The sequence below is a fragment of the Lissotriton helveticus genome, chromosome 8 (genome assembly GCF_964261635.1).
Source record: "Lissotriton helveticus chromosome 8, aLisHel1.1, whole genome shotgun sequence".
NCBI lineage: Eukaryota > Metazoa > Chordata > Amphibia > Caudata > Salamandridae > Lissotriton > Lissotriton helveticus.
The window spans coordinates 1,145,174,556-1,145,194,524 of record NC_136069.1 but is presented as its reverse complement, the minus strand read 5'-3'; the positions used below and the strand labels follow the sequence as shown (position 1 = coordinate 1,145,194,524).

Below are 19,969 nucleotides of genomic sequence, written 5' to 3'. Positions count from 1 at the left end.
TCTCCTAATATTCTAAGTGTTCTCTGTTGCTCCCAGTAGAGTAATGAAAAATTATGCCCCGCCGTATGCAGAATGTGATGAGGGGCCACTGAGTCGCTCTGATCATACAGATGCTCCTTGGACTTGGGCTCAAAAGAGGCCGTATGAAATGGCTGCAGGGGCCTGCGTCACACATGGTTTTACGTAATATACAAGAACCAATGCCTTTATCCATACTCAGTTTTATGGAGATATGCACAATTTATTCCAGTGAATTTAATACAAAATACAAATTGGATACAGATCGAGAGATGGAGCATAAAGAATACAAAGAAATTGCCACTTTCTTTTAAGTAAACAGCAAAATACATTTATATATTTTACAATATACTGACAAAATGTAAACAATTACAAAAATATTTATTGGCTGCAATTTTATTGTCATACTTAACGGATCTTACTATCTAAAACACACATATTTAGTTAACAAACAGTTTGTTGCATGTTGCCGAATGAGTCGCCGAGTTGATAATTCAGTCCACGTAACACATCTGCCTTAAAGTGCTGTAAAACAATCAAAGAAAATAAAATCCTCTGTTAATAGCAGTACCATGTGATTTGAACCTGAAGCTCATTCCAGGAGCATATGTCTCTGTAACAGTCAGTAGTGTACAAGGCGCATTTCTTTCAATTCTATAAACCAAAGTCAAAACCTCATCCTAACTCACAGTATTCAGTTCCAACTTTTGGCCAGCACCAAGAACCTAACACACCATTATTTTATTCAGATCATATTTTTAGGTTTTGGAAATTCCAAGATTCCCTTAAAGAAAATTTAAGTTAAGAAGAAAAAGAAAAGTAAATAATTAAAGTGTGAGTCGATTTCAAATAACTCTGCTGCCCATAGTGTGTGTTGGGTGTGAATGGCTCCCAGAAGGCCATGGATAGGCTTTCCTGGTTTCATTTTCCATTTGCTATTTATACCAGTGGGGTTTTCCAGTCTCTGTTTCAAAACTTGTAAAAATCAGTGGTTATCACTGTTCCCACTTTTGCAACGGAAAACATGAGGACAGTATTTTCCCAGTGCTTAAAACACAATTTGCTGTTAATGCTCTTTACTTTGTGCACTGTTATTGCAGCATAAAAGTACATTTTGTATGAGGTTCCTCAGAGTTCGGTCTTAAGTATTTGCAAATGCTTTGTTTTAATATAGCCTTATTGCCCGCCGTAGAGGGCTATACCGGCTATTAAAGGCCCTCTGCAGCGTTAAAGGCCCCGAGCCGAAGGCGAGGGCCTTTAACAAGGGAGAGGGACTTTAATTGCCGGTATAGCCCGACTACGAAGGGCTATAAGGCTATTAGAACATTCTGCCACTAGAGGGCAGAATGTTTCTTGTAGCCTTTGTTCACAGCCAGAGCTGTGAACAAAGAAACATTGGAATGTTGGAGCTCTGGGCTTATACCAGCCATTATAAGCCCGGAGCACTCCATTGTTTTCAATGGAGCTCCCAACATTCCAATGTTCTAATTTCAATTAAACACTATCTTAAGTTTTGAACAGCTCTTTCCTCTCCACCCTCCCAATGAGAGATGCAGATGAGCTCCCTTGACAGAAGACCCATGAACGGTGAAATGAAAATTAGATTTACAAAGCACTCTACTACCCAAGGGTGTCTAGGCTCTATAGCTCCTGGAGGACCAGGTAAGATGTGAAACAGGTCGGATGTGAGACAGGATTGGGCTTTTAGCTATTAAACAGCCAAGTTTTTATGGCTTTGAGATGTGATGATGGGCTGGCCTAATGCTTCAGGACTGCCTTGTCACCAGGAAATCTTGATTTTAAATCCAATTGTTTGTAAAGTCAAACTGGTACTCACAGTGGATTTAAATGAAGAGTAGGAAATTAACATTTTAGCTTGAAACACCAGTTCAGATGTTTCCCAAACACCCAGGGTGGTTGTATGACATTACAATGCATGCCATTACGATGCATGCCGCTACAAAGCATACCTTTACCCCGACTTGCTGTCGGGGTGGGCTGGAAGTTGGAATAGTATAATTTACTATTCCAACTCCAGTGTGTGCAACAGTAGGGAAGGTGTTGGAGTTAACTTCAACTCCTTCTACCCCCTGCAACAAGCCTTTTGCATTGTAACGACATGCTTTGTAATGGCATGCGTTGGTACACTTCTGTTGTAAAGGCTGTTTCCCACCCAGAGCTGATATACTTGGGAGTTTCTCTAACTAACAGTTGTCCAGGCCCCTGCATTGTAGCTCAGCATTGTAGCTCAGATCTTGTTTTTTATTGATGTCTGATCAGCTTTGCTACAGGCTTGTCTATACATTGTACTTAGTTGTACTGTGTCATTTACAAAATGGCGTACATCACTTTATTGAGCCTAGTCCATCAAATGTGCCCTGTATCCCAATATAAGAACATGTGTACATTATAAGGGGGCAGTTGAAACACTTACTGACTTGCACGGTACATACCCGTTCATACATACACTTGCTCAGTCCTGCAAACAGCGACACGCGTTCACCTATGGGAGTAGTGGTAATCCTCTGGCTCAGGCAATGGGCACAAGGGGAATGGTATTTCATGGTACACCCATCTACACAGAAACCCATAGTAGACCCCAAAAAGGTGGGCCACCTCCTTCTCCCACATACTTTTTTGAATTAAATTTGTCAGTAGCATGGTTTTACAATTGGCAGTTTGGCATTATAGGGCCTGATTTACTAAGGGCCTCCGCACTCAAGGCGGAGGTCCGGCAGTCGTGGGGGAGTCTCCACCCTCGGGCGGGGTTCCTGAAATGAGAAATCTCATTACGAAGATTCAGCCTGAGTGCGGAGACTCCCCAACACATGCGGGCCCACAAATGTGCGGCCTTCGCCATGAGTGCGGAGGCCCTTTGTGAATCAGGCCTATAATATTCTCTATTTCATGCTAAGTGTATATTTGCTGCAAGAAACCGCAGTGTCCACGTATTGCCCCACCCCATATGTTAAAAAGTTTATTTTTGGCCAACCTTGAATTGCCATATTTACATTATTCAACCCGCACATAAAGTGATCACTTTCTGATTTTCGCAATGAATGGGGGTAGCTCCACTCTATGAACTATTTTGCCTGAGTGAGAGTCAAGAAACAGTATTTAAAGTATACGCAGGTAAATACTTCGCATGCCTTTGCCACCAATGTTTTAGCGGGCATGTTTTTATCGCCAATATGCGTTTACAACGCATGCCAATACCACGCATTATTTTTAAATTTAAAACAATGTATTTGTGGGGGGAGACCCCTCACCCCCCAACTTACCTTTAATGCGTGGTATTGGCATGCGTTGTAAATGCATATTATCGGTAAAAATATGAGTGCTAAAACATGCGTAGTAAAGGCACAACAAGGTAAAAACCTTGTTGTAAAGGCTGTTTCCCAAATTATACATGCTTCATCTTCTTTAGTACATTAAACTGATCATGCTCAATGCAATGCCTTTTGAATACTGCTTCTCCTCTGAAACAACTTTAAAGAAAAGTCCTCTATAGCATCAGACTGCCTTTGTAGTGTGCTGAAAATGTGGCCATTTTTTTTAAAGAAAATGCTGAAAAATGGGGCAATTGTCTGCAAAGTAAAGAACACAAATCTACTGTACTGGAGAAGAGACTGAAAACACCAGTTTTGCTCTTCCTATCAAATGTGAAGTCCAAAACCAATGTTCAACAACTGTGCCACATATACGTAATCTTCCAAGGCCAATCAGGATCACAAAAGATTCAAGAAAGATGCGCAAACCAGACTCTTTGATAGGTAAGAGCATGGTTCAGTTGTCCCAGTGTTTGTCTGTCTTTGAGTCACCCAGGCTAAAAGAACATCTTAAGGGCACAAGTTTGCTTGAGAATTAGAGATAACAACATGACTGATCTGTGTTCTTTTTAATGTCAATTAGGATGGGAACTATTCGTTTTTCCATGACTAAAAGCAATCAATTGGACTTTCTATTAATTTAACATTATATTGTGATAGCAGGACATAAACATAAACATGTTATTGCCTAATATGCATACTTGGTATCCAATTTAACTCTATAAATTGAACAAACTAACTTATTGCTGAAAATGGTAACAGCAATGATGCATTTATGAAAAAGAAATATACCAAAATACATATTTTTTGTAAACTAGGACAGTAAATTCAAAACATTCTTGCCCTTCTGAAGCTTTCTGTTCCTGTAGGTTGCTATATTTTTGACATATATTTAGTTCACATATCACAAGTATCAGAGCATACACATGACATAGTCCCACATCATCTTGGAAAAATGTGTCAGTCCTGAGCCCAGTGTGGCCCTACTGACTTCTGGTGAGGAGCAGGTGGGAGAGAGCATATTCGCAGGAACAGAATAGTGGGCTCTTTGCCCAACATGCTCTGGGTCTACTGACACTCTGGCACCTTGACCTGCTTGTCCTGCCTGGGCCGCTGGAGTCCATCGAGTTTAAGCTGCCTCTTCCTGTCTAGGATTCACTGATACTCAGCTGTCATGGCAATTCCGTGATGCATAGTATTTTGTGTGTTATGCTAAAATTGCTGCAAGAATACCAGAGCAAGTATTTTGCTCTGGGTGTCTCTATAAGAGATTAATTACCTTCAGTGTGCCAGGCCTAATGACAAACTTGCAAGCATACCTGTACAATCAGACACAACTGCGTCCTTCGCAGGAATGCACTGTTCGAAATGGCCCCAGTGCCAAGGTGCCTAGCCTGTGTCTTTTACTAAATATACATGTGTGTATCAATACTTTCATTTACACCATCAGTATCTTCAACCTAGACACATGCCAAATTTGTTTTTACTTTTTCAAAATACTGTAATTCTCATCTTTCATTATATGAGCATTTTACACATATTCACAATTAATTGCATTGAGAATATCATGCTAACAACTCTACTTCTTCAAACCTCCTGATCCATCTTATGTTCATATAATACATATAATACATATAGTACAATAGATGTATCACAACCAACGGTGACTCTCTCCCAATGCATTTCGATGCCGCAGCATCTTCGTCAGGGGAATAACTGTGTCAAAAAAAATTTTTATATGGACTGTCAGAAAAATTACTTTTTCTTTGCTTTACAATTTCAGTATTCATACTCTACATGCTGTATGTTATTCTATTTCCATGCAGTTTAAACATAATCCAAGCCTACTAGCTGCTCGAGCAAAATTACAACAGTATCGTGGTGTTCCCTATACATGCAATTCAATGTTTTGGTTAACGCACCCCAAATTTGTGATCCAGTACAACAGAACTCCCTAGATACCTCCACCACACTCTGCTGTGTTTACTACCAACGTGATAAGTGGTTCACACAATCAAATTATACCTGCCGTATACTCTAGGCATCAACTGTATTCGTGCTACTAGACAACATGCACACCCAAAAAGTGAATACCGGTATGCCCGGTTACGTCCGTCACCTAAATTCATTATCACTTAATGTCAGCCGACTTACTTCTAGACTTTAACGCGTACCGCACAACAACCAATACTGCAGCACCTGCAAAGTCTGCAAAATGAAATGCGCATTTTAGCCCACTCGTCGTCGAACAACGAGTTCAATATCACACCGCTCCCATTGACCCTTACCGTGCCTTCGTCACACCGGTCCTCTACTGTTCCTCTTCCTGAAAGTCAGCCGGATGTCGGCTGTGCGTGACGAGATCTGCTTTAAGTATCCGTCATAAACATAGGACTAGTGTCCCTCCCACCTTATTTGAATACTCTTCGTCATGTACGTGACCCGCTTATCAGTTCCAAGTTGTTTTAAATTGCATCTGCGAGTCTAGAGTCACATGAATATTTTAAATATGCCGCTTACCGAATATTTTAAGTGATTAAGCGTTTACCAACGTAATGAAACCACGTGATGAACATAAAAAAAGGACTGTCACACTCGCAACTTTATTTACACCCACAACCTCAAAATGCCTACAATCATTGATTTAATATCGTAAATGATTCAATTATGCCTACAACGCGTATGACGACTCTGTGGCTCCCCACCCTGCAGACTCCTGTCATTAGCAGAGGACTGCAAAAAACTTTACACAGTGAAAATTACAAAATGAAAATTATAGACAAAGAAAAGTGTACTGGGAGTGTGTGATACTAATACCAACAAAAGTTTGGTGCGCTTCTCAAAAGACCAAATCCTGTATTAACAACTTATTACACCACTGCAACACATATCTTTACATAAATGTTACTGTTCAGCATTCATAGATAACAAGCAAATTCTATTTTGTCATTCAGCCCCCCGGGTTTAACTGTCTGAAGGTACCTCATCCAAAAAGTTTCTCTTTGTGCAATTCTCACATTCGGGTCCACATGGGGCTCAACCAATACCTGCTCTAGTACAGTAAATCTAAGTTGAGGAATGGTGTGTCGCCTCTCTTTCCAATGTTGTGCAAGACTGGATTTTTCATTTCCAAGCCTGATATTGGACTTATGTTCGGTGATCCTAATTTTGATTTTTCTAGTGGTGCGGCCCACATACACTAGGCCACACGGACATTTGATTGCATATATTACAGAACAAGTGTTGCAATCTGAAGTGTGTCTCAATATGATCTGTTTACCTGTGTGTGGGTGTGCGAATGCCTCTCCAACCAGTACATTACCACAATGACCACAATTGAAACATTTTTGCATTCCTTTAGTTTTAACCTGTCCTTGCTTGGACTTTTTGTTTTTCAACAGTTCTTTAAGATTCTTGGATCTTGACAACGCAAAAATTGGAGTTTCAAAAAAGACTGTTTTAAAATCTTCTTCTTGCTCAATGAGTTCCCATCTTCTCAGTATGCATCTTTTGATCTTCGGTGTAATTGTTGAATGCTTCAGAACACAGACCTCTCTCTTGGATGTCGATTTTTGTACTTTTTCTAGTAAAGTTTCTCGTTTCTTCATCGACACTTTTGTTTTTGCCTCTGTTAAAACTTGTTCTGGATAGCCCCTCTGGCTATATTGTTGTGACAAGTCTTCTATGTCTGCTGTGGCCTGTGCTTCATCGCTGCTGATCCTCTTAATTCTAATGAACTGCGAAAATGGCAAGTGGTTCTTCAGACTCTGTGAGTGAAAACTGGAATAGTGTAGTGCATTGTTCCTGTCCGTTGGTTTTTTGAATAATTTTGTGGTCAATTGATTTCCCAGTTTTGAAATGGTGATATCCAAAAAGTTTATGGTGTTCTGATCAATGGTATGGGTAAATTTAATGTTAGGGTGACATTCATTCAAAATCTCTATTGACTGGTCCAACTGTGCTTTAGATCCCTGCCACACAATCAGAATGTCGTCTATGTAACGTATATACAATTTCAGATGCTCAGTCCAATCAGCATTCTCTAGTATGTGTGAGTGTTCAAACTTGGCCATGAAGATGTTCGCGTACGTGGGCGCCCCCGTAAACCCCATGGATGTACCTGTCTTCTGTAAATAGAAGTGCGATTGCCATGAAAAGTACCCATGATAGAGACAAAATTGTAAAATCTCTAGTAAGAAGACACTTAGCGATTCCTCATAATCACTCCTCAACAGCATCCATTCCACCGCTTCTATACCTTCCCCGTGGGGGATGGACGTATAAAGGGCGGTTACATCAATCGTAGCTAGCCATGTTTCACTTCCAGTTTCCATTTGTAGACCTGCCAGTTTCTTTAGACAGTCTGTGGTGTCCTGAACGTACGAAACCCACTGTTGCACCAGTGGTTGCAAGTGATGGTCTAGAAATTTTCCTATTGGCTCATGAATTGAGCCGCATCCTGCCACGATCGGACGAAATGGTGGATCCCTCGCATTTTTATGCAGTTTAGGCAGCATGTAAATATGAGGTCTTTTAGGGTATTCAGTCAATAGATATTTGTAGGTCTTATCGTTAATCCATCCTAGGTCTTTTGCTTTCTTTAAAATGTCAGTGAGCACAGTTTGAAACATCGCTGTGGGGTCTGTATCCAGAGCAATGTACGTATCGGTGTCGTCCACATGTGCTGAAACTTTTTGATTATAATATGTGGTGTCCATCACCACCAGGGCACCTCCCTTGTCAGCTGCTTGAAACGTAAGATCCTGATTTTCGCCCAATGCTTTTAATGTTATCCATTCTTTCTTAGTCAAATTAGTATTCCTGGGTTCTTTCTTGTGTATGTCCACCAGATCCTTTTTCACGAGTAGTTCGAATAGATCCAAAGTTTTATGTGAGGTGGGAGGAATGAAAGTGCTTTTAGGCCTAAAAGTTGACATTGTTGTGTCCTTCTCTGGAAATTGAGGTAAATTGTGAAAAAACCATCTGAGTCGAAGTTTTCTTGTGAACTTATACAGTGCTATCTCAGTTTCCAGTGGATTCGTCTTATAGGTAGGTACGAAAGACATTCCTTTGTTCAAAATAGCCATTTGACTGTCCGTGAGGTTTGTACTTGAAATGTTTACCACCAAATCTATCGGTTTTTCCCCCTGGGTTTGGGCTTCTTTTGCTCTTGTTGAGCCTTGTCCCCTTCTGACCCTTTTGTTCTGCTTGCCCTGTCCTCTTGAGGTGGGTGGTCGCTCCTCTGGCCTGCCTCTAAAAAAGGCTCCCTAACAGTGCCACTGGTGGATGCTTCATGCTCTGTCATGGACGTGGGACTCATCGTTGGTGCTGGGGGTCTATTGGGTCGGGTGTCTTGCTCCGTCGCTACACTTTCCTCTGATGACGCTTGTGTTTTCCTGAACGGTCGTCTCTGGGCGTATACCTCAGCCCAGGTGTACACCTCATCCAGTTTGTAGTCAATCGTATCCCTACGAAATTTCCTCAGTTTTCTTTCGTGAACCTCTTTTTCATGTGCTTCTATGGTCTCGTTGATATCCTTCATAGCTTGGTCCAACTCCTCCTTTGTCATACGTGAATCTAAATCGGTTTGCAGATCTTGAATTTCAGTGGCTAATTCTTTCAAAATGTCCGCTAATTCCTCTATTATTAAGAGTATCAAGTCCAGGGAACATTTATTCAGGATTGAATACCATTTCACCATGAAAGGTTTATTGAATTTAAAAAGCATCGGTTTCAATGCGATCCTCAATCCTCGTGGGATTCGTTTAACCCGGTGATACTGAATCAATGTAGAGGCGTGTAGCCTCTGGTTCACCTCTTTTCTCAGAGTGTATTGAAGTTGCTTGAGTGCTTTGCTAGTTGAGCCTGGAGCTGCTTGAAAAGCCTTTGCTTCCTTAATCAGTGAATATATACTAGTAGCCTCATCATCTGTGTAGCCTTTTACCTCAGCCTGATTGGCCGTTAGATGAGATATTTCTTCGAAATTCATGATACTTCCTTTTGTGGGTGCTGGTCACCAGTGGGGGTATTTAAAGTGATATACAAAAAATATTTGAGTGACCTGCACACCTTTTCTCTGTGTTCATCAGTGTATTAGCTTTTGCTCATCGGTGCAGACCTGCTGCCTGACTACCCCTGTCAGGTTTCAATATAACTGTACAATCAGACACAACTGCGTCCTTCGCAGGAATGCACTGTTCGAAATGGCCCCAGTGCCAAGGTGCCTAGCCCGTGTCTTTTACTAAATATACATGTGTGTATCAATACTTTCATTTACACCATCAGTATCTTCAACCTAGACACATGCCAAATTTGTTTTCAAAAAAGTTTTTTTTGTTTTTACTTTTTCAAAATACTGTAATTCTCATCTTTCATTATATGAGCATTTTACACATATTCACAATTAATTGCATTGAGAATATCATGCTAACAACTCTACTTCTTCAAACCTCCTGATCCATCTTATGTTCATATAATACATATAATACATATAGTACAATAGATGTATCACAACCAACGGTGACTCTCTCCCAATGCATTTCGATGCCGCAGCATCTTCGTCAGGGGAATAACTGTGTCAAAAAAATTTTTTATATGGACTGTCAGAAAAATTACTTTTTCTTTGCTTTACAATTTCAGTATTCATACTCTACATGCTGTATGTTATTCTATTTCCATGCAGTTTAAACATAATCCAAGCCTACTAGCTGCTCGAGCAAAATTACAACAGTATTGTGGTGTTCCCTATACATGCAATTCAATGTTTTGGTTAACGCACCCCAAATTTGTGATCCAGTACAACAGAACTCCCTAGATACCTCCACCACACTCTGCTGTGTTTACTACCAACGTGATAAGTGGTTCACACAATCAAATTATACCTGCCGTATACTCTAGGCATCAACTGTATTCGTGCTACTAGACAACATGCACACCCAAAAAGTGAATACCGGTATGCCCGGTTACGTCCGTCACCTAAATTCATTATCACTTAATGTCAGCCGACTTACTTCTAGACTTTAACGCGTACCGCACAACAACCAATACTGCAGCACCTGCAAAGTCTGCAAAATGAAATGCGCATTTTAGCCCACTCGTCGTCGAACAACGAGTTCAATATCACACCGCTCCCATTGACCCTTACCGTGCCTTCGTCACACCGGTCCTCTACTGTTCCTCTTCCTGAAAGTCAGCCGGATGTCGGCTGTGCGTGACGAGATCTGCTTTAAGTATCCGTCATAAACATAGGACTAGTGTCCCTCCCACCTTATTTGAATACTCTTCGTCATGTACGCGACCCGCTTATCAGTTCCAAGTTGTTTTAAATTGCATCTGCGAGTCTAGAGTCACATGAATATTTTAAATATGCCGCTTACCGAATATTTTAAGTGATTAAGCGTTTACCAACGTAATGAAACCACGTGATGAACATAAAAAAAGGACTGTCACACTCGCAACTTTATTTACACCCACAACCTCAAAATGCCTACAATCATTGATTTAATATCGTAAATGATTCAATTATGCCTACAACGCGTATGACGACTCTGTGGCTCCCCACCCTGCAGACTCCTGTCATTAGCAGAGGACTGCAAAAAACTTTACACAGTGAAAATTACAAAATGAAAATTATAGACAAAGAAAAGTGTACTGGGAGTGTGTGATACTAATACCAACAAAAGTTTGGTGCGCTTCTCAAAAGACCAAATCCTGTATTAACAACTTATTACACCACTGCAACACATATCTTTACATAAATGTTACTGTTCAGCATTCATAGATAACAAGCAAATTCTATTTTGTCATTCAGCCCCCCGGGTTTAACTGTCTGAAGGTACCTCATCCAAAAAGTTTCTCTTTGTGCAATTCTCACATTCGGGTCCACATGGGGCTCAACCAATACCTGCTCTAGTACAGTAAATCTAAGTTGAGGAATGGTGTGTCGCCTCTCTTTCCAATGTTGTGCAAGACTGGATTTTTCATTTCCAAGCCTGCAAACTTGCAAGCATCACATCACACTCTGGCTCACACTCATTCTCTCACGCACACTCACTCTCTTACACCCCTTACACTCATTCGTATTTATTCTCGCTCACTCATTTGCATTCACTCTTAATCTCACTCATGCTCACTCACTTATACTTACTGACACTGAGGCCCAGGTGTAATGATGCTTTACGCCAGATTTGCTTCACTTTTGTGACACACACCATATGCAAAGTGTTAAGGTGGGATTTACTATCCAATAGAAATCAAGTTTTGCTTATCCCAAAATAACGCAACGTTGCACTGCTTTGCACTACTTTCCATCAAGGGGTTTTCCATGTATAGTGCATGAGCATTCCCATGCAACCACCTGCAGGTTTTGATGCAAATCATTATTTACAACCATTCATAAACAGGACTTTGCGCCAAAATCGTACGCCTCTTCAAAGCAGGTGTAATAAGAAGATATGTTTTTATTTCTCTTTGTTTTTCTAACTCTGCATATGTGCTCTATTGTACAGAACACATACAAAGTGGGAAAAGCCTTAAAACCCGGCTTATTTACTGGAAGAGACTCCTTCCAGTACAAAACCTATGCTTCAGAGAATGCACACACCTTTGCGCTGTGGTGCAAGGGTGTATGTACTAGCACATGCATGCCAAAAGTGGGCCAGAGCACAGGGAGAGAATTTTTTCCCCCATATCTTAGTAGGCATGACACATTTTTTCTCTCTCACTTTGACACAAGGCAGTGCAGCAACTTTGGTGCAGTATTGCATCAAAGAACAGTAACACTGTGCCTCAATCTCACTCAGGATCTGTCACTGTCTCTCACTTACTTTCACTTCACATACATGTTTGCACATACAGAGATGCTGACACAGACACACACTCTCTCACATGAACACACCATCAACATCAACTCACCTGCAAGAGCTCACAAATCATACATTTAAAATAATTTTTACTTACCACAGCTGCCACCAATTGTACCTTTCCAGCAAAGAGTACGTCATTTTTTTAGTACACTAATAGTGAATAATGTAATATTACTCACTGTTACTGGGATGTATGACGTTACAACGCATGCTTTTACCATGCATGCTGTTACAACGCGGTTTTTACAACGCATACCATTACAACGCATAGCGCTTTGGGGTGCTGGATAGTGAATAGTTTAATTTACTATTCCAACTCCAGTCCCCGTGGTCACTAGGGAAGGTGTTGGATAGTAAATTAAATCTATTCCCTATCCTAGAGCGCCCCCCAGCGCAATGCGTTGTAATGGTTTTCGTTGTAAAACCTGCATTGTAATAGCACTGCGTGGTAAAAGTTGCGTTGTAAAGGATGTTTCCCGGCAGAGCTAGATGTGTCAGGGAGCAAGTGTCACAGCTTGAACCCACAGAAAACCCTAAATGCCATCCATGATCGGATGGCTGGAGAAACAAGTGGCATCGCCAGTGGCTGTGCATTCATCTGAAGCGATGAAAGGTTAAAAGGTCTAGTACATAACACAACATGCAGTATTTACAATGCTAGTTTATTCAGTCAGTTACCCCTATTCTAAATTGCATTATCTGTGAATGGAATGTCATCTGCTCACGAGCCATTAGTTTGTAATTATATCATGTCAAGGGCATAGGGAAAAACTGTGAGTCAAAGGGCCCGATTTAAATGTTGGTGGTAGGCTTACTCCTGCATACTGCCAACATGGTGGTCCGCCTGCCGAATGTTAAAGTGGGCAGACAATATTTAGACCACAGCCGCAACTACTCTGTCTCTTACGTGGCCAAACGACTCCGATTGATTAGGGGCAGTCGGAAAACTAGTGATATGTCTGTCTGCCCAATTAGGATGGGTGGACACATAGCTGTTTTTTTTGTTTTACTGCCTGTCATCGCCAGCCAAACCCTGTTAGGAAAGGGAAATAAAAAACAGAAAATGCCCCCTCGCCATGGGAGATGATTCTCATGGCGAGGAGCCATTGTTTTTTTATTGTCAAACACAAAAAAACACTTTGGGTTTTTGTATTTGAAAATAATAAAAACTTTCAAAACCGTGCTGTATGGCTCCGTCCTGTTGAGGCAAAGTTCCAATGCATTTACTGTGAATGCTGGAGATGTCTGTCAAGTCAACTGGCATTTCTAAATTTTGTGGTTGGGACCTCCGCCAGGGCAACGGAGTATTTTACTCAACTACTGAGAATTAAATGGGACCAAAAAAGTAACAACCATCAGTAACAATGAGGATTGTGACAAAAATACATCATTTCCCAACACTTATGCAGGGAAAAAAGCAAAAGAGTCAGCCAGGGGCAAGGGTGCTGAGATCTCAATTGAGAATTTTTAAAGTAAAGAACTATAGGATCCTTCCCAATCAGATGAAGGAGATCATGGCAAAACATTTCCCCTCTCCTTTTCTTGACGGTGAGTGCAAAGCTTTGAGGTAGTAACTCACAGAGCAAAATGTCTTGATTTTTAATTTCACTGTGTTTAACAGGGGAAGTCGGTACACAAAACACCTAATCAGGCAACCTCAAGAAAATGGTTCTTAGGAACATGTAAGCCATGTTCCCAGTGCTTAATTTGTTCCAGTGCATGCCAGCGCTTGGCACCCGCACATATTCCTAAACACTAGCACTTATTTAAGACAGCAGTCTACCACATGATGGTGCTGTCTGCGTATGTTTGAGCAGAGCTCATCACTAATGTGTACAATAAACTGCAAAACGCAATATATAACCAACAGGTACAGAAGATTCTTTCAGCTGGAGGTGGAGTGGAATAGTCCAAAACAACAAGGTTGTGTTTTGTGATGCTTAGTATTTGACAGTGCTGGCAGGGGCAGCATGTAGTGCCAACCAGGGTGGCCTACTGAGAAATACCTTGAACTATGGCATTTATATTTCAACAAATAAAGCACTGGTATCTTCCACTACATTTTTCTAATTTTCTAGAGATTGTCAGGTGAGTCACCGTGTGATGTGGCTTCAGCGACCCCAGGACTGAAGTTCACGTTCAAGCTGAGGCATCTATTCCCCTAAAGTTCTTTGAAAGAAGGGCAAGACCAATTGACTCTTTGTAATGCCAATGCTGATTTTATTACCCAAGTCTTAAAGACTTTAAAGTTTGATAAATACTGAAGACCTAATAGGCCCAGCAATAGTGATGAACCAATTGATTCTCTGATGATAACTGCCACACTTTACTGCATACTCCTGTCAAATCAGTCATAATGGGGTGGGTTAAAATTTATCATTCCTCTCATAACATCCGGTTATCAAATATGTCTTGCCTTTAGCAGAACGACCCTGCACTCCTTTGTTCCTAGTGGTCAAAAAACATGCTCTGTTCTTCTGCTGCCCTACATTGGCATCTTCTGCTGATGGAACAGCAGTTCACACACGGCTGATCAAGCACCTCCCCTTACGTTTGGTAAGGGAGATCAGCCAAAGAAAAGTATAAACAAAGTTTTTCTACTTTTTATCAGGTTATTGGGCTTCTCTTTTCCAAAAGCAAAGGGAAGAGACCCAGAGGGTGCTACAGAAGAGGATGAGGCCACATCCCTGGAGCTGTGGAGGCTGGCATGTACTGAATAATAAACTTAACTTACCTTCCTTTCTTAACCGTGCCACCTCCTCCTCCCTCCGGCGTCTTCTGTAACCCAATCCTGCCACTGCTTTCACAGAATGAAAGCAGCACCAAAATTGGATAGAGTGGTCTCTGTCAGCGCTCCTAAGAGTGCTGGAGGCCTGCACTTTCTCTAACCCAGCTGTCTAGGGCAGCTGGATTACAGGACTTTATAATGCACAAGTCTGGCTGTCCGGCCCAAGACGGCCGGCCAAAGAGACATGCGTATTTTAAAGCATATAGCTCTCTGCTGCTGCCACTCAGCAGTGCTGGCCCCACCCCATCAATCAATCAATCAAGCAATCATTTGTAAAGCGCACTATTTACCCTTGAGGGTCTCAAGGCGCTGAGGTGCTGCTACTGTTCAAAGAGCCAGGTCTTGAGGAGTCTTCTGAAGGTCAGTAGGTCTTGGGTCTGCTGTATGCAGATGGGGAGGGTGTTCCATGTCTTGGCGGCAAGGTGGGAGAATGATCTGCCGCCAGCGGTCACTCTACGGATACGGGGGACAGTGGCAAGGGCATGGTCGGTGGAGCGGAGCTGGCGGGTGGGGGTGTAGAAGCTGAGTCGGCCGTTGAGGTACGCTGGTTCGGTGTTGTGGAGTGCCTTGTGTGCATAGGTGAGGAGCTTGAAGGTTATCCTCTTGTTGATGGGAAGCCAGTGCAGGTCTCTCAGGTGGGGTGTGATGTGGCTGTGGCAATGGATGTCAAGGATCAGGCTTGCGGAGGCTTTCTGGATGCGTTGGAGCCGTTTCAGGAGTTTGGCCGAGGCTTCTGCGTAGAGGGCGTTTCCGTAGTCCAGCCTGCTGCTGACGAGGGCCTGGGTGGCCGTAATTCTCATTTCGGTGGGATCCACTTGTAGATCCGGCGGAGCATGCGGAGGGTGTTGAAGCAGGAGGAAGAGACGGCGTTGACCTGCTTCGTCATGGAGAGGGTCGAGTCGAGGATGACCCCTAGGTTGCGTTAGTTGTCAGTGGGAGTTGGAGCAGTTCCTAGTGCGGTCGGCCACCAGGAGTTGTCCCAGGCCGAGGGAGTGGAGCCGAGGATGAGGACCTCTGAGTTCAGCTTCAGTCGGATGTTTCTCATCCATTTGGCGACAGCCTTCATTCCTTTGTGGAGGTTGGTTTTGGCGGACAGAGGGTCTTTGGTGAGGGAGAGGATCAGCTGGGTGTCATCGGCGTAGGAGATGATATTAAGGTCATGCAGTCGGGCGACGTGGGCGAGCGGTGCCATGTAGATGTTGAACAGCGTTGGGCTGAGGGATGAGCCCTGGGGTACGCCGCAGATGACCTTGGTGGCTTCGAAGCGGAAGGGGGGGAGGCGGATGCTCTGTGTTCTGCTGGAGAGGAAGGAGGTGGTCCAGTCCAGGGCCTTCTCTTGGATCCCGGCGTCGTAGAGGCATGTTTGTAGTGTGCGGTGGCAGATCGTGTCGAAGGCGGCTGACAGGTCCAGGAGATGAGGGCCGCGGTTTCTCCGTTGTCTAACAGGGTCCTGATGTCATCAGTGGCGGCAATGAGGGCAGTTTTGGTGCTAAGATTGCTGCGGAACCCGGACTGGGACGGGTCCAGGATGCTGTTCTCCTCGAGAAATCTGGTCAGTTGTTTGTTGACTGCCTTCTCCATGACCTTCGCCGGGAACGGGAGCAGGGAGATGGGTCGGAAGTTCTTGAGGTCCTTGGGATCCGCCATGGGTTTCTTGAGTAAGGCGTTGATCTCGGCATGCTGCCAGCTCTCCGGGAAGGTTGCTGTTTCAAAAAATATGTTGATGGCTTTCCGGAGATGGGGTGCGATGGTGGTGCTGGCTTTGTTGAAGATGTGGTGTGGACATGGGTCTGACGGGGTTCCGGAGTGGACAGAGTTCATGATCTTGATGGTGTCGTTGTCGTTAATGTTGGTCCAGGAGGTCAGGCGGTTGGTGCGGGTGGTGGTTGTGGGTGCGGGGGTCTCGGTGGTTGTCGGGGCGGGCGCGGCGTTGAAGCTGTCGTGGATGTCTGTGATCTTGCGGTGGAAGAAGGTGGCCAGCGAGTCGCACAGGTCTTGCGAAGGTGAGATGTGGTTGGTGTTGGAGCTGGGGTTGGAGAGTTCCTTCACGATGTTGAAGAGCTCTTTTCTGCTATGTGCGTTGTTGTCTAGGCGGTCTTTGAAGGAGGCCCATTTGGGGTATCTGATGAGGTGGTGGTGTCTGCGGGTGGCGTTCTTGTGGGCTGCGTAGCTTTCGGGTGTTCGTTCACAGATACAGTTCTTCTCTAGCTTTTGGCAGGTTTGCTTGGAGGTCTGGAGGTCTTCGGAGAACCAGCTTGCTTTCTTTCTGGTGTGGCTGTTGGAGGGTTTCTTGAGCGGGGCACGGTTGTTGGTGCAGTTGTCGATCCACTGTCTGAGGTTACGGGCTGCGTCGGGGTCGGTCGGATCTGTGGGTGGGCTCTTAGCAAGGGTGGTGGTTAGCTGGTCCTCAGTGATTTTAGGCCAGCAGTGGCGGGGGAACTGTTGAGTGCGGTGGTGTGTGGTGGGTTTCCAGAAGGTGAAGTGGAGGCAGCGATCGTCGGTCCAGTGGAGTTTGGTGGTGTGTTTGAAGGAGACGTGGGGGCTTGCGGTGAAGATGGGGTCAAGCGTGTGGCCTGCGGAGTGGGTGGGTGTTGTGACAAGTTGTCTGAGTCCGAGGTTGGCAAGGTTGTCGATCAGGGTGGAAGAGTTGGAGTCGTTGTTGTTCTCGAGGTGGAAGTTCAGGTCCCCGAGGAGGATGTAGTCCGTGGACACTTAGTTCAGGAGGGGTTGCTGAAAATTAAAATGGTAATAAAAATATCAGTAATAAATAAAATGTATTACCGTTTTATTTTTCAGCTCTGGGGTTTGTGGGGCAACCGTCCTCAGCTCAAGTACAGGAGCCGCCCCTGCCTGGAGAGTGGAGCTGTTTTCCACCCAATATTCAGGTGAGAGACTTCTCATGCTCCTACAGCACTCCCTATTTTATGTGGGGATGGCTGGGGGATGCTAATAGCCGTATTGACCACACCTTCAGGGAAGTAACAGTGCATTAAGCAGCAGTTGTGGGACCAAAACATTTACTTGAGGCAAGAGGTACTGCCAGCACCCCAAGCTAGTGTAGCAGAAGGGAATTTAGAAGTGATCCAATCAAACATCATTCCAGTTTCAGAAAGCCAATTGAGGCATTCAGATATGTATAAGTGGTGGTATGAAGAAATAAGAATGTTCAATGTCATAGCAGGGATAATTTGGAGAGTGGACCTCCTGCAGTACTCTTTAGAAAACAACAGGTTTTGTGAGCGGATGGCAGGCCGAGATCCCTGCTGGCAAATCTTCAGTCTGAATTGGTTGGCATCTGTTCAAATATTTTTTGTGTTTCTACACTGGACTGATATGTTATCATTGCGAAGTGGAGCATTGCTTTCAGACAATTAAAACTCTTCAGCATAGATCCAAGAAATTTCTTGTATGATTCATCAAGATTGATATGTGGTCGTGAGCAGATTTGAGAAATTGTTTTGAGTATTGCTTTTTCCTACTTGTCAGGACTAAAACAAGTACTTTTGGAGTGCCGAGACACAGTGTTTACTTTTAAGGTATAGTAATTCACAGCCATTAGTATCTTTTATTTGCAATATTAAGAATCTGAATTCCCTTTGATGTGCGTTAAATCTAAAACGTGTTTCTGTATCTATTTTTAAGTACAGTTTTCAGCTAGGAAGGACTCATGCTGTTCTATTGTATGCATTCATTATTTAAAATTTTATTTGTAATTGGTATTGCAAGCATATGACACCATGTTTAGGTGATGTGATTGTATTCTTTTTTGTTTATAGCATATCCTTGCAGTGATAATAAAGGAAAAGTCCCACCAACTTGCCAAGGTAGAGCTATTGACTTTGCTGATGCTTGGTTTTCATGCAGGCACACTAATGAACATGGCAGCAAGTTGTAAAAATTTGTAATTTTTTCATTTTTTTCATTTTATAATGTACTCCAAAGAGTGCTGCAGTGGTGATTGCATGTACTTTACCATCCGTGTTCAAGCATATGCTAGGTAATGCTTATGTGAGTGAGAGAGAATGCAAAGATCTTATTACCGTAGATCGAGTTGGGCTTTGTTAGATGGTCATGCAATCATTTTATTGGGCATCCTGTCACTCCACAAACCCTGGATGTCAGTCATCTCGTGAATGTACAAGGGAGGGATCCTACTCAGTGGCGGCTGGCATGGATTGAGGGTAGTAAGGCGAGGAGGGTGTAGAAAAATACAAATAAACTTACCTCATTACCGCGTCTCTCCTCTGTCGTCTCTCCGCATCCGGCTGGAACGGAAGCAGGAAGCACACAGGCTCCCCTAAGCCAATCATAGAATATGCGATGTTACATCGCATGCGCTACAACGCTTGCAATTATAACGTGGTTGTTACAACAACCGCGTTGTTACAACGCAAACCATTACAACGCAAGTTGTTTCTATGACTTGCTGTAGGGGGTGCGCTGGACTTAGGAATAGTATAATTTACTATTCCAACTCCACCGTGTGCAACAGTAGGGAAGGTGGTGGATTAGTAAATTATACTATTCTTTAGTTTAGCGCTCCCCCTACAGCAAGTCATAGGAACGACTTGCAATGTAATGGCTTGCGTTGTAACAACCGGGTTGTAATTGCATGCGTTGTAACGCATGCAATGTAAACGGCGAAACGCTGTTTCCCCAATCACATCACTGCTGTCAGTAGGGTAGGACCTAGCCGGGCGGTTTGGGCTGGACTGTTCCGATGAGGAACAGGGTCAAGACTGATTTGCATATGGCTGGGTCCAAACTGGGGTGGCATAGTGAGCAAAAGTCGGATGGATTAAACCCAGATCTGTGACTGGGGGTGAGTGGTTGAAAAGTTTCAGCACTCCGTCCATCATCATGTTGAGTTTGCTATGTTGGGAGCTCCATTGAAAACAATGGAGTGCTCTGGGCTTCTAATGGCCGGTAGAAGCCCGGAGCTTCAACAGTCTAATGTTTGTTCACAGCTG

At 43.3% G+C, this 19,969-nt stretch overlaps 1 protein-coding gene across 1 annotated transcript in view; it reads right to left on the bottom strand.

Annotated features, from left to right (window-relative positions):
* Positions 1-230: 230 nt before the first annotated feature.
* NMS (neuromedin S) overlaps positions 231-19,969 on the bottom strand; it is a 307,847-nt gene continuing 288,108 nt past the window's right edge. The window contains exon 11 of the mRNA XM_078656141.1: positions 231-543. The gene's annotated coding sequence lies outside the window, so the exon portion shown is untranslated. The remainder of the gene's footprint in view (positions 544-19,969) is intronic.